The 16,921-nt window shown below is 33.4% G+C and overlaps 1 protein-coding gene across 2 annotated transcripts in view; it reads right to left on the bottom strand.

The window, feature by feature from the left end:
• Positions 1-16,921, bottom strand: part of LOC126965253 (uncharacterized) — a 148,687-nt gene that overhangs the window by 65,512 nt on the left and 66,254 nt on the right. The gene's annotated exons all lie outside the window — the stretch shown is intronic.

The following is a 16,921-nucleotide window of genomic DNA, read 5'->3' as shown; positions in this document are numbered from 1 at the left end:
TCTATAGCAGTATATATAAATATACTTTCAATTCTAAAACTCCGTCTTATCGCAAAGATAACTGTTATATATATGTTAAATACAAAGTATTTATCTGAAACTATTTTTGTACTTTTATTTAGTTTACATCTAGTATTAGGTATATTTTTGTTTTAAGATTTTATAATAGAGATGCTCTTTGATTTATTATGTTATTTAGTATGGATTAATAAATAATTATTTAGTACTGAGTTTCTTTATTATCTAAACAAAAGCATTGGCAATGGCAAGCAAGTGTTGGCAATATACTTGCAAAGTATAATTATTGTACAGAGTAATTTGGATAACATTATTATAGTAAGTGATTACAGAGTAATGCACTATTTCTATATTTTACAAAAAATTGAAATTGAAAAGGAGGACAAACGAGCGTTCGAGTTACCTAGTGTTAAGTGATCACCGCCGATGTTCTCTTGCAACACCAGAGGAATCACAACAGCGTTGCCTGTTGTTTGCAACAAATAGTGTAACAACGGAAGTATCAGTAAAATAAATTTTAATTCAAATCTTCATTTTAATAATTGAATTAAGTGTCAGCCATGCGCATTGTGCTTTTTGGATTTATTTGCGCGAAAAACATACCCTTATCGCAGTTTGTTTGTTTACTAAGCTACGTCTTATGTATGTGTCTTCTACTTGTGCACAAATAAAATAAGGCTTTTACGAAATATTCAAAATGTTAATACGCTAATAGGTATTTATGGAAACATGCCGCTTACATTACACTTATTAGGAATTACAATCAATCTCTCCTTAGCCTTAACTTAGGCTAGTAAGTATCTAATACTACTTTAACTAAGGATTTGTCCAATCACTTTTCTTTTTGTCTCAATAGAGACAAAACAGTCACTTTGCTCCTGTGTCTTTTATAATATCACTATAGTCTCGTGCCAGATTTTGGTGAGTCAACACGTCCTCGTGCCTCGTGTAGAGGCGAAACACGTGTCGATTTGTTTTTTAAAAACAAATATTGTTTTACACTATTTCACTAGCACTAGACCTAACTTATTTGAGTTTTGAGACAAATGGTTTAGTACGTTTTAGTCTTCTTATTATATCAGTGTTGCCAAGGAGCTAGATTGCCTCGACATTCACGTGACTATTAACTCTATGTTGATGAGCTTCAGCGTAATTTGTGTGTAAAATTATCAACGAACTTGATGTAAAGGTCCCTAAAGTGCGCAGATTTTTTTTCCGAAGTTATTCGCAGTATTTGGTAGTTAAGTTGCTATTTTTTAAATATAACAAGACTATTTATCTTAGACATTAGCTGTCTTAGTATGATAAATAGTATTTGTTGAGATAAATTCGACTTGAAATAGCGTCCATTGAAATTGATAAGGGCTTTGGAGCATCTTTTCCTTTGTCGGTTTTTATTGTTTATTTATTTTGGAATATATTGAAATAATATTATGTTTACTTTACTTGAAAAATTTTATGGTGATATATATTTCAGTAGTTATTTTATCCCATAGTTTTTTAGTTACATTCTATTTTTATGATAATACACAAGCGATCTTGCACTTCAAGATTGATCAAGGTAAAGGAATTCTTCTTAGTATTCCTGAATGAATATCTCAAATTATTACTATGAGACCATGTCTATTTTAGTTTTTTTTTTCAGAATGGACATATTCAATTGATTATAAAATCATAAACTCTAATAAATAAGCAGCTATACTCTAAGCGCGTACACCAAAGGTCGGCAATGCCTTATTTTGGTCGGTTCACTTGGCGTTGCGTAGAGACGTCCGCGTCGCTTCATTGTGTGTCTTCTACCCCATTTTTCACGGGGAGTGTTCCGAAGAGCTGTTTCACCTGATTCGTGCCGCCGAGTTCCACCTTCGCACGACACGCCATAATTTAGGATATCATCCCCACCATCTGGATGAGTGACGGCCCTCCACAGTGCGGTTTTCAAGGCGCTTTCTTCCACGTACCACAAAGCTGTGGAATGAGCTTCTTTGTTCGGTATTTCCGGGACGATACGACATGGGTACCTTCAAAAAAGCGCGTACACCTTGCCCCTTAAGAGCCAACTGTGATTCCTCTGGTGTTGCAAGCGAATATGGGCGGCGGTGATCACTTAACACCAGGTACGCTCGTTTGTGCTCCTTTTCCGTAAAAAATAAATAAAACAAATTGTTTTTATTCAAAATACTTACCTTTATTCTAAAATGAAATGGTTTCTTCAACTTTGTGTCGTGTGTGTAAAATAAAATAAAACACAATATGAATAATTTATTCATGCTCCTGTAGCTTGTATTGATAGCTTTCAGACACATCTGAAACTGAATTCGTCTTAACTATAACCATTATTTTGCTACACGTAAAATAAGACGCAAAGATATTCTTTCGCGCGAGAAATCGCTCGGAAATTGATGGAATTGAATCGTAGAAGAATCGAGTAGCAAAGGGTTAATAGTGATGTAAATAACAATCGACAAGTGTTCGAAAGGAATAAATTGAGAAAACAGATGACTTATGCTTGAACCATTTGATTATGACTAACACAGAGCTCTTTAAATGCAGAATGATTAGACTGCTTGGTGTGGCGTAGAACTTTCGCTTCATTGTGTATCTTGTACAGCATTTATCATGGGGAGTGTTGCCAACAGCTATTTGTCCCGATACCAGCCCAATGAATATTATTATTGCAGCATTGCAAACAAATATCATATACATCATCTGGACATGTTTCGTTACTACACACTATTATTTTTCAGGTTGTTGTTTCCAGGACAATATGACATGGGTACGGGGAAAGAGCGTCATCTTCCTAAAATACTAGAAAAGCTCTGACCACTCTGGTGTTGTGATCACTAACCACCTAAGCTTGCTTGGTACTTAAACCCCCAAACAGATGCAAAATCTCTGCATTCCTTTGAGTCGAATGGCACATGGTCTGACACTATTTCGCCAGGTATGCCAAAGTTACAAAATATGTCTATAAGAGCATTTACTACTGACTTTTCACTTTTATTATTTATTAACGTAGCTGTCATTTACCTATGTCTCAAATCCCACCTCTATGACATCTGTCACTGCATTTAACTGTTAACAGAAGACACCATCCGTAGCTCTATATATTTTTACTTAAATAAAACCTCAAAATAATAAAACAAACTTTTATTTAAAATAATACAGGTAGGTAGGGCAAATGGGCATGAGACCTGATGGAATGTGATGAGGTAACCGCCTAAGGACATCTGCAAAACCAAGTCATGATATGCGTTGCCCGTCTTTAAGGCTTATTATTCTCTATGCTTGAAGGTTCTTGAGTCGTATCGGTTCGGGAACACTGAATCTGGTAAATGTTTGTCCTCGTAAAACTGTCTGTAACTGGTAGAAGTAGCATATTGTGTTTCCACGATCCAGTGAATCTACGGGAGTGTTCCAGAGCTGTTCGACCTGATTCCTGCCAGCGAATTGCAGCATCATCAACATGTGGTTATGAGACTTTAATTGACGGTAATGTTGTCAATAATACTTCTACCAGTATTACCAAACTCGAAGGGGGGAAATTTCTTTCGTACAAGATAAACTGTTTACATAAATACCACTTATGTAAAATCTCTCTCTACATTTTAAATAAAACAAACATTTCATTTTCGAAATAATTATAATTAATAATAACCATCGCGCTGTACAAAGTTCAGGTCTCTCACACATTTCTTTATGGTTGTGTTCTTGTGACAGGCTTTGCCATACTCCCTGTAACGTCATTGCTTGTGATGGCGTCGTTGGGCGGGCTTAGATATTTCTATAGCCAATTGAAATTGTCAGGTTGATTATACATTGTTACACACCTCTGAGATACCATTAGCTACAATATCGTCGTATGTTATAAACCTAGGCGGGCAAAACCTTATCTTTGCGCAGAGTTGGTATAAGATCAAAGGAAAGTGGATTTAGGTATGTGACAAATCAAATCAAATCAAAATCACTTCATTCATGTAGGTCAAGGAAATGACACTTATAAATGTCAAAAAAAATATTTCTTATTTATTCATTTCAATTACAATATAATATGTAAAATGATGCAACAAACATACTCAAACGTCAAATAGTCAATGCCTTACACGAGTAAGTCAAAAAAGTAAAATATGTAAATGAATACAAAACAAAAGCTATTGAGTACAGTGCATCATCCACACACACCGTAAACAAATAAAGGTATTCTGTGAGCGTTTTATAAGGGATTATATATATTAAAAAAATATATATTATACATAGGTAACACTGAAAATGTTTAGAAAATGAAACACGACTTAATCTAGAAAGTTACCAATAATTTTATTGGTTTTCGAAGTAATCTCCGTTGCTCTCTACACATCGTCGCATTCGATGGAACCACTGAGAAATATATAAAATTATGGGGAATCCATCTGGTACAAAGCTTCCTGACGTCTAAATGTTCGTGTTATATTTTTTGAACTTGAGTCGTACCATTGCCTAGGCTTGCCCGCATCTGCTGATAGGTCACTCTCTTATCTTCCTCTATCATGCGTCGCACAGCACTGATGTTATCTTCAGTAGTTGCTGTTAAAGGACGACCCTCACGCGGATCATCATATAAACGTCCACGTTTAAACTCGTTAAACCAATTGTAAATAGTGGCACGAGATGGGGCTTCATTAAGAAATGCTAATCGCAGCCTATCATAGCTTTGTTGTTGAGTAAGCCCACAACGAAAGTCAATCATTGACCGAATATTTTCTCGCGTTAGGTTCATTTTCACGTGTAACAAGAGTTTTAGATTTGCCACCAATTCACAAAAACAAATGACAAATGAATGCAATATTAGGTTACCAAAGAGTTCTAAAATTGAAATTCAAAAAAAGTTTTCATTAGCAATGTTGCTAACTGGCCAGTTCTAAACATTTTCAGTGTTACCCACGCATAATAACTTTTACGAATCTGAAACAGAGCTCTCGGGAACAGGATCATCCTGCCACCACAATCAGCACCCTTTCACGAGCATGACGCACGAGCCAGCCATCGCCTCACTCTACCATATTTTAGGGAAGGGTACGACCCGTCCCATGTCGCCGCCACAAGCAGTGAAATTAAAGCGAGCATGACGCGAAGCCTGTCACGAGAACTCGAGCAAACAACAAAAAACAATCTCAATCTAGATATCATGAAATTCTCACCAAATACCTCTACTTACAATTTGACAATTCTGCTTAAACTTGTAATTAATGTTATATATAATTAATATTATATTTTTACAAACAGTTATCTTTTGATAACTCAATCTCTTAGGGTAATCAAATCAAAATCACTTTATTCATGCAGGTCAAGGAAATTTTCTTTTATTTTAATATTTTATATTTTAAAACCATGATGCAGAGTTTCCGGCTACAGGATAATCCTGCCACCACAAATCGCACCCGTTCACGAGCATGACGCATGGGCCAGCCATCGCCTCCCTCGACCATATTTTATGGAAGGTAACCCGTCTTGGAGTGGTCACCCGTGGAGAATTTTGATTCTTTAATTTGGTCGGTACATCTTGTTGGAGAACGCCTGCGCGATCTTTTTCCCCGGTATTTCCAACCACATTTATTTTTACCCTTTGCGCATTGTTTTGTTTTAATGAAAATAAGGGACGAGACGAGCAGGACGTTCAGCTCAGATGGTAAATGATACCTACCCATTAAGGCCGCAGGGCCGCTCAGGATTCTTGAAAAACCCAAAAATTCTGAGCGGAACTACAATTGCGCTCGTCACCTTGAGATATAATATGTTAAGTAACATTTGCCCAGTAATTTCACTAGCTACGGCGCCCTTCAGACCGAAACACAGTAATGTTTACATATCACTTTCACTATCACGCTTCACGGCAGAAATAGGCGACGTTGTGGTACACATAAAAAGATTATCAAAGAAAAATTTAAATATTTCCGAAAATACAAAATTTACGGGAACCTTAGTAGTCTAGAATCATATAAACTATTAAGAGATTGTGTCAAGACTGTAGAAAACGAGTGTTATCAAAAATATATCGAGTCAGTAGAAAACTCCATTGGGCAGAATGCGAAATACTTCTAGACTTTTTTGTCTAGATCAAAATCGAATGGCTTACCAGCAATGTTAAATTTTATAACAAAAAACTCTCATCTGGCGACAACATTTGTAATGCATTTTCAGAATATTTTTATACTACATTTCTAGACAAAACTGAAGAGAACTTATTCAATTATGTATCTGAACTGGAAATAAGTAATTTTGCATCAAATTTTGACCTTTATTCATTAAATATTGATTTAAAAATTATAACCAAGATATTATGTCAACTAGATCCCTCAAAATCTGCTGGTGGAATGAGTCCACTGCTTCTTATTAAATTCTTCTTATTATTTTCTTCTTCTTTCCAGATCAGTAGCCATTCAACTAGCCTATTTGTTTAAAAAATCACTAAGTTGTATGAAATTCCCGTATATATGGAAGCAAGCATTTGTAACACCTATTCACAAGAAAGGTTCTACTTCAGAAGTTGTCAAGTACAGACCCATCAAAATTATGTATCATAGCCAAGGTTTTCGAAAGATTAGTAAACGATCAAGTTCACGCAGCATTTAAAAACTCCTTTATGTGCTGTCAGCATGGTTTCTTGAAAGGTTGATCGACGGTGACTAATTTGGTGCTTCTGAATGATTATGTCACACATGCTATGGAGTCAGGACGTCAGGTAGACGTAATATATACTGATTACAGTAAATGTTTTGACCGAATAGATCACAAGATTCTCTTGCAAAAATTATATAAAATGGGCGTTAGAGGAAATTTCCTAAGATGGTTTTCTTCGTATATAGAGAATCGATCTCAAGCGGTTGTTATAAGCAATTATATATCTAGTTGGGTTGTAATACCAAGTGGAGTCCCACAGGGCTCCCTTTTAGGTCCTCTCCTGTTTTGCGTATTTATAAATGATATCCCAGGTTGCATCAGATATTTTGATCTCCTCTGCTTCGCCAATGACATGAAGATATTTATGACTGTTAAATCATCTGCTGACGCTGCTATGCTTCAGGGTGACCTTAATAACTCCTATTGTATTAAAAATAAATTAGAACTAAACCCCATTAAATCATACCGCCGTGAAATTGCGGATATTTTGTTGCTTATAGTCATTACAACTAATAAAATAGATTGTCCAGATCTCTTATACTTTTATATTTCACACTGAGGTCCAAAGCTCCTCTAGTCATGTTGATTCAAATCATATAATAAGCAAGTTATATATATAAATTTGGTAGCTTCTGTGCATCCCATATAGTAAAGATCTTGAACTTTGTAGTTGCAACCAGCGCATTCTCTGCATAAATTGCTTCCTGTTTTTGTGTATAGTTAAAAGGCTACTCGTTACGACGCACTGGCTCGAACACTACTCTTAACATGTATAGTAATTCACAATTTTAGGTGTTGATATTTTTATGTTTATACTATTTATAATCACTTTACTAAATGTTAATGGGAAAACTGGTAACCGTGGAAAATCCTGTCTATTTACGAATATTTTTGAATTATCTATATTATATTATCTATATAAATGAATTGCTGTTCGTTAGTCTCGCTAAAACTCGAGAATGGCTGGACCGATTTGGCAAATTTAGGTCTTGAATTATTTGTTGAAGTCCAGAGAAGGTTTAAAAGGTGAATAAATAGGAAAATGCTCCTAAATTAAATAAAAACAACAAATTTGTTTTTCCTTTGATGTGTCCATACATAATTTCTTTGAGAGAATTAATTGACGCACGGTTTGACAGTTCTGCTGTGAAACAATTTCATTACGACAGCAGGGTGCATATTTTACGAAGTAATTTTTGATGTTATGATATATTATTGACAAATTCATATAAAAACATTATTTTATTTATTATATAGACAGAACAACGTCTGTAGGGTCAGCTAGTTTGAGATAAAAAAAATCACAAAAATACCAACTTCAAACATGCATTCATCTACTTGTAGACACTAAAAACAAAAAAAAATCGAGTGCAGCCTCCACTGACTGATATCACTGCTGCAATTCTTCGTGGCATGCTTTGGATAGTTTTTAGGGTTCCGCAGCCAAATGGCAAAAAACGAAACCCATAAAGGTTCGTCATGTCTGTTTATCTGTCCGTGTATGTCACAACCACTTTTTACCAAAACTATAATACTGTTGAAACTTGGTAACTAGATGTACTTGGTGAACTGCATTAACATTTTCACACAAAACTTAATGCAGTTTCTCTGCAACATTTTCAACTCGGTGCGAAGTTAGACATAAACCCCCTTATACATAATGCTCCGCTAACTTTAAACAGCCGCTTAGGAGTGTTTTTTCTCATTCTGACTTAGGTCAATAGAAGAAGACAGAGTGATAATTAGCAATGCTTTAAGTTAGCAGACTATTATGAATAAGGGGGAAAAACTACTAACTTTCAATAGGTATAGTATAGGTACCTAATATAATATCTTAGCGGAATCAAATGCATTGAAATATCAAGATTAATTATTTAACTTACTTATTCTATATTAAAACTTATATCGTTATATATTATAATATCGTTATAGTTATATTTATACTTGTCTCTTTATTAATAGAAATGTAGTTCAAGTAATTGTTTATAAAAAATTTTGGTTGACTATTTCATTAACTTTATTATCTAAGATTGTTCAACATTGTTATGTGCATCAAACATATTTTCACGTTTCTCCATTTCTTGTTTTACCAATATCATGTTTTATTGTAACTATCATTTTGGTGTAACTATCTGAAAAAAAAAATCAATTGTGTGGTTTTATGAAACCATGATGCAAGTGAAACTTTTTTTCACAAAATAACATAGTATTTATATCAGCATAGAAATATATATATATATATTTTGCTTTATATTTTCATAAAATAAAAAAAACCTTTATGAAGTGTGTGGAGTTCCTGCTCTTCCACCCGAACGCAATTGCATCCAATATGCGAATAAAGGCGCCGCCCGACCGTCACGCGACATGCAACACACAGACAAACAAAAATCTGAGACGATCTAATAAAAGTTTCACTTTAATTTCACTTTAATTACAATACATAATAAATACTAACAATAATGTCAATGACAAAAACAAATGACGATAAAAACAAGTCACAGATCACTCACCACTTTAATAGTTAATTAATTATAGATATATAAACAACTATCTTTAAATAATCTATTTATACAAAAGTTATCATATTAAGTCCCTGACCCTTTGACCGGAGTGCCCTTGATATTATCTTTCCCTGCAGCGACGGTATTCTTCCTACATAAATTTCAATATCTTTCATAAACAATGAAAGTTATTTATTTATGATTCCTTACAGCTATGTAATATTAAAAATGGAACACAATAGATACGTCAATTAAAAGATATACTAATCACAGTTCAATAGTATGTAAAAAACATACACATAAAATCACGTCTCTTTCCCGTAGTGGTAGGCAGAGACCACTTCTTTCCACTTGCTACGATCCTTACATACTTGTTTCGCTTCATCCACTTTCATTATTCCTTTCATACATGCTCTCCGGTTTAGGGTACTCTTAACCTGGTCTTTTTTCAAGACGTCCCTGATTTGATCTTGAAACGTCCGCATAGGTTACTACCCCTTCCAACACTTTCATTCACACTGGCCTTATACACTTTCTTCGTCAATCGTTCTTCATTCATTCTCTCGACAAGTCCAAACCATCTCAGCATACCTACCATACAATAATACCATGCCATATTATATACTATAATAATACTATATAATAAATAGAAGTTTAAAAAAAATCTTTTTATTAAAAACCAAACTAAAAAAATGAAAATTTATTATGAAATTTAAATTTAACACAAAATCCTGCTCCGTATGTTCATAAGCACAAGGGAATTTGGTAGAAACTGTGACAGTCATAATGTTTACACGAGGAACAAACATAAACTTGTAAAAAATATTATGTTGTTATTACCTACTCAGATAGTCAAGTCAGAAAGTCTTTTATTGGGCGATGTAATATGCTTTTACAACATGATCCCAGAAAATGTAGAAAAATAAACTACGTTTAAAAATACCGACTTGAAAAAGTGAAAACTATCAAATAACTAAAAATTTTATTTAATACACTTTTTATGCAAACCTTAACCTTTAATATTAATAAAATACTATTATTTACATGCGCTTCATATTGATAGCTTTGAAGTCGATGCCAAGCCAAATGTAATAATTTAATATAATGTTTGAATTAATTATTAGAAGCACTACTTATGTAAAACTATAATTACTTTCGTTTTTTTTTTATGAAAATAAGGGACGAGACGAGCACGACGTTCGGTTGATGGTTATTGATACGCCCTACCCATTACAATGCAGTGAAAAGAAGCAAAGGAGTCTCCCACTGGTGCAAAGGTGGTTTTACGCTGGTTGTTGACAACCCTGGTCAGATGGAAATAAAATTGAAATCAAATATATTAGGTTGACATTTAATTTTGTAAAAACAAAATAACACATGATATTTTGTCATAGTCAGAACTTATGAAGGAGGCCTCAACCCTAGCTAACTATATAATCGGCACGTACAGTTTATACACGCGTTATTTCCAACCTTTTTGTACCCCCGGATCTATAATAAACTGGTCCAGCTATGTAAATTTAAAGAACACTCCATCTTCAAGGCTAAAGAGCTTCTATCAAAATATTTAATACAACTATCCTATATGGAAACTGAAAATCTTCTTAAGGTACAATCCTAAAAAAATACACACAATACATATACACAATACACACACTTTCATACACACAACACATATACACACAATTAATACTTGTATAGTTATTACTGTTACTTTATTTCTTTATATGATTAGTAAAATTTTAGTAATCAGCTTGTTGTCACTAGCCGCTTGTATATCTTTATTTTCTGTTAACTCTACTATTTCCCCCACGAGACAGGCAATGCCTAGTGTGGGGGTCAGTATAAAATGTTAATTTGTATATGAAAAGTGCGAAATAAATGATTTTGTATTTTTTTTGTATTTTTGTATTTGTATGCAAAAAAATATCAATCGATGGCAAGAATCATCGTTTTTTCATCAGTGCGACTGTCAGCCGGTGAAGCTAACTTCGGTGAAATATGGTCCGTCGCTCATATACGCGGCGCCCCGCCCACAAGGCTATTCTAATCTCTGTAAACTGTTCTGTGTGTTTAGGATATTAGATCCGAGGAGGGTCTTACTCGTGGAGACTCGGCCCTTACGAAGTCGCCAAGACTCGGGGCGGAGCTAAATGCCGTTTTTGTGTTGTTGAGTGTAGCAGATTGATTGGAAGAGATTTTTAGGGTTCCGTAGCCAAATGGCAACCGTTATAGATTCGTCATATCATTCTGTCTGTCCGTCCGTATGTCACAGGCATTTTTTTCTGAAACTATAAGAACTATACTGTTGTTAACTTGGTAAGTAGATATATTCCGCATTAAAATTTTCACACAATAATAGAAATAAAAAAACAATAAATTGGGGGTTAGAACACACACTTAGAACTGAAACACAAAATTTATTTTTCATCAAACCTATACGAATGGGCATCTATGGATAAGTCTTCAAAGTTCTTGAAACTGACGTTTTAATATAATTTTGTTCAAAACTGAATAGTTTGCGCGAGAGACACTTCCAAAGTGGTAAAAAGTGTCCCCCCTGTAACTTCTAAAATATGATAAAACTAAAAAAAATATATGATGGTGTGAACGAGATCTAGTATGTGTTTTTTTTTTAAACGACATAAATCGTATTATCATGCTTAATTGAAAAAAAAATATACTATTATCAAAACATCGATCAAAGTAATCAAATATTAATGAGTTAAATATGAAACAAAAACGTATCTCTAGTACTAATAAAATGATAAGGATTAATATCGTATTTATGTAAACAGCTTTTACATTGACTGCTTTATAATTGCCAAATTTTTTAAAATATTACAACTTATATAGTATGCTATCCGAGATAGACATATGCCATCGCGGATTTTTTATGTAAGATACACAATTCCACCATACATTATTTTGTTATATGTCAAAGCGTTTAGACAACGTTTTCGTTGAAAGCTTTCAGACGGCTTATTTTTTTCCGACACCTCCATATCGTTAATGTGAACAAAAATGTAAACATGAACTTAACAAATTATATATTTTATCCTTCCTCGATAACCACGCTATCCATTGGTGAAAACAGCATGAAAATCGGTGCAGTACCTAGTTTTTGAGTTTATCGCAAACAGACAGACAGTAAGACGCGGCGGAGGACTTTGTTTTATAATATGTAGTGATAAATAAATATGCTTGTTTTCCCAAACAAGTTTTGAAAAAAATTGAGTATTATTTTGACAACCTTCTGCGAGTTAAATCAAAAATTCTGTACTGGCCAAATACAAGCGAGCAGCGGCCGGCAATAGTTGTTTGAAAATCCATATCTGTCGTGTAAGTAATTTAAAAATGGAGCGATCTTTAACTCCGAAACGTAAGTCCAGGGAGGTATGTCTACAAAGGATTTATTTAAATTTACCAAACTGGCTTCCAAATGCAAAAAAAAACAAATGAACACTTTAACGCGGGAAAAATAATTGTTGTTGCTCATTGTCTGAGCTCAAGTGAAGGCAAGTGTGATGAACTTACTTTAACGCTACCTTTTACCAGTGGGAGGCTCCTTTGCACAGGATACCTATCTGCCTGTTGTACCTACCCATAATCATGGGTAGGTGCCACAACGGCACCTATTTCTGCTGCACTGCATTTTAATGGGCAGGGCGTATCAATTACCTTCAGCTGAACGTCCTGCTCGTCTCGTCCCTTATTTTCATTTAAAAAAAAACATGAAATTGAAGAAACGGCAAGAACCATTTAGTTTTTATGAGAGAAGTCTATACAAGCATTTGCCAATACTAGGCAATGATGGACTTACATATTATGCCGTACAAAATTAATGAAAATTATATAACATATACGGCATGATTAGTTAATAATAGTATATTATGATACAAGTAAGCTAAGTTACTCATTTTAATTTTAAATACTATATTTTATGAAGTATGTGGACTCACGGGAAGCCACAGTCTGAGAGTTGAATAAAGTATACAAGATTTTATCAATGACTTATCGTTGATAAACTCGAACGACGATGTCTAAACAATGACGAGAGCAATTGTAGTGCGCTCAGAATTTTTGGGTTTTTCAAGAATCCTCAGCGGAACTGCTTTGTAATGTGCAGGGCGTATCAATTATCATCAGCTGAACGTCCTGCTCATCTCATTCCTAATTGTTAAGAAAAATCCTAACCAGAGCCGCCTTGCCTAATTTTTCCCCCCAGACTGTGATCCGGACGCATGCCTTTGAATAAGTTTAAATTTTTCATGAAAATTACGGAGTCACCTCTATGTGATTCATGTAGAATAATAATTGAGGATGTTGAACACTTATTAAATGAATATGTCCGATTTCGGTCTAGTGGAGACGAAATTGTAGGACTTATGGTTTTGAACAGATTTGATACGGGCATGTTTGTAAATATACTTGCCCGTCTAGCATCTAAGGATGCCATAACCCTGTTTGAATCTATTAGTCTTATTTGTTGAAGACTGTATAACTTGCTTTTCCTTTTATAAATTTTTTTTTAGTTTGTTTAGTTAAGATTTTTTTTTCTTTTGTTTTAGTGTGAATGTGCTTATTATAATAGAACTGACATGTCCATACATATAAAATCCCCTAAATAAATAAAGAAAAAAAAGAGTGTGTACTTATGTGTACTTATCGTGCACATAAGTACACACACTCTTTTATTACGTTATTTTTATTTACGTTAGAAGTTATACTTCTTTGGCGTATGGAAAAATAAGCCAAATTTTAACAAATAGTTAAGACCAAAGATAGTATAAACACTCAGCATTTAAGGTTAATGTAAACAAGTATAGAAAATTAATATTTTTTTTTATTCGTACATAAAATTTGTTAATATACCAGAAATAAACAAAACGGAAAAAAATCTTTTCGATAATGATGTAATAAGTTTTAATTAACGATGTAAATAAATTATACATACCGACAATTAACCTCAAATCTATGCACTATATATATAATATGCACTCAAAACAGTTTATTCAAATCAGTTTTATCACTAATATTCGCTATATATAGATATACTAATAAATTATTATCTAGTAAATACTATCACCGTCGTATATGAAATTGATTTAATAAAAACACCAAAATAATATTTATTTATTCACACTGTTTAATTGTACTATTACGAAACACGTGTTCTCAATATAAAAATACTTGAATATAAAACTTGAACATAGTTATCGAATTTCATGCCACCTAGAACTAACTTCACGATGTAGAATACAGGTGTCGGTGTGCGCGCGCATCTAAAAAATTCATTATTATCATTTTTCTCCATCGCGCCAAAAGAATTATAACTTCAAAAACTTTCCCCCCTGCCTGAATTCGCCCAGCTTTTACTAGAATCTTGGCGCACCCTTAAAAGTGCATAGGATTGTTGAATTGATTGACTTTTAAAACTTCGCTCATGCAAAACATCAAGGGAACCTAACAAAGACTGTTGTTTAAAAAGCTGAATTCTGATGTTGGTATTATTCAAAATTATACAGATAAATAAAATTTATAAACACAATGCTTGTCAATATCGTAGGTTATATTCAAAACAGCTTATTTGAGTCACAATAAAAGTCATATAAGATTCGCAGGGGTCAATTCTAATTATAAAATCGTTATAATATAATCAATCGACTTCACAAAGATACCTAAGTATTATTTCTAGTATCAACTCTGATAAACAAATAGTGCATACATTTACCCTTAAAATCAATTTTGTATCTTATGAAGCCTACTAGAATTTTATTTATTTTTCGAATTATTGATATACTTATACCTAAATAACATTTATTTAAATATTTTTTATTAATTAATGATACATAAATAAATATATAATTACCTGATGGATCGTAGATGGAAGATTAGTATAAAGTTCACTGCACTTCAGGTCATTTATGTGATCATCAAAATCATCACTAATTTTGTAATCTTAAATAAATTAAGATCAAAAGCTTTGTGGAGAAATGTCTTAAACATATGCCTGTATTCATTTACCTCCTTTGCACCGGATGTCGGCTAGTAGTAATGTGTAAGCATTCTGTGTTTCAGTCTGAAGGGCGCCATAGCTAGTGAAATTATTGGGCAAATGAGACTTGGCATCTTATGTCTCAAGGTGACGAGCGCACTATTTAGAATTGAAAGAGCGACATCTCAAGTCAATTTCCTAATATGTAAATATTGGGGTTGAGCATGTTATCAACTGTAAAGTATATCCTGTAGATGAAGCCACAACATGAGAGTTGAACAAAATATACCAAGATTTACGGATCATGCGGCATGCGGACGGTTGGCGTTGTTGGTACAGCGTAACCCGTTTAATTTTTGCCAGGTGGTAATACATCCCTATTGATCTAATTTCCATGACTATAAACTACATTTCCAGAATTATTTTTGCTAAAAATTCTCAGTCAATCAATCTACAAAATTGTTTCATGATTCTAACGATAATAATACTATCCAGTCGACATTTATAACGTGACATGTCACAATCGACTTTATCTATCGCTCCAGAATATGTCACTTTCGATTCATTATTTATAAAGTGTTTCCGCTGCCCTTCAGACGACACTTATTTATAACAATATGGTAAACGGCGGATACAATGAAATACGTCGAGCTTCGGATGATAAATTGTATTTAAGATCAGATATTACAATTCAATGTATTCATTATTCAGTTGTACCAAGAGTTACGTTACGTAACTATACTGACGTTTACTTTTTGTTGAGGTAGCATCTAGATGAAGAAATAAAGAAGAAAAAAAACATTTATTTTAACACAACCACAAATAACTTAAAAATATAAAAGTTGCGACGCTGATCTTCTGTGACTCCCGCGTGACATATGAACCTCAAGGGCGACACCTAGCTTAAATGAAATTATTTATTACTAGCTGACCCGGCAAACGTTGTTTTGCCATATATTTTTTTTTAGAGTTAGACAGTTTCTTGGATTGCTTTATTTTTATAAAATAAACGTAGCCTAAGTTACTCCTTATTACATCAGCTACCTGCCAATAAAAGTCGCCGGATTTGCCGGAACAAACAGACAGACAGACCGACAGACAAAAATTGTAAAAAATGTTATTTTGGTGTATATGTATTCATAATATACATTTAGTAAAAAACGGTTATTTTAATATTACAAACATTCAGTCCAATTTTATTTAAATGTAAAGATAATTCACACAATATTTTTATAAATTATAGCCTATATGTTATTCTGGTGTGTAAGCTATATTATTGCAAAGTTTCATCAAAATCCATTCAGTAGTGTTTGCGTTAAAGAAGTTCAAACATACATCCAGACATACAAACTTTCACATTTATAATATTAGTAGGACTATACTTACTAAACTTTAAAATAAATAACTACTAAACTAAACTTAAAAACAAGAACAAACACATAAAAAGTTATTATAATTAAAACAAAATAATACCTAATAATGACAAATAATAAAATAAAACAACACAAAAAGCTCCTAATCTCTTTGACCGCGACTAATGCTGGTATACTGACTTCGATATTCATTTAATAGATATGTTTTCATTTTTAATCAAAGGGAATTAACAGATAAGGAGGCTTTGAAAGGTAGCGGTATATTGTTCCAGCACTTAGTTGTGTTATAACTAAATGTACTTTTGAAGAGAGAAGATAAAGGGAGATATAATAAGACATATAAGATGAGCTACAAGCTTTTTTTTTTCGGTCAT

Source organism: Leptidea sinapis, chromosome 7 (genome assembly GCF_905404315.1).
Source record: "Leptidea sinapis chromosome 7, ilLepSina1.1, whole genome shotgun sequence".
NCBI classification, from domain to species: domain Eukaryota; kingdom Metazoa; phylum Arthropoda; class Insecta; order Lepidoptera; family Pieridae; genus Leptidea; species Leptidea sinapis.
The sequence above is the reverse complement of the archived record's forward strand: the minus strand, read 5'-3'. Positions and strand labels throughout refer to the sequence as shown.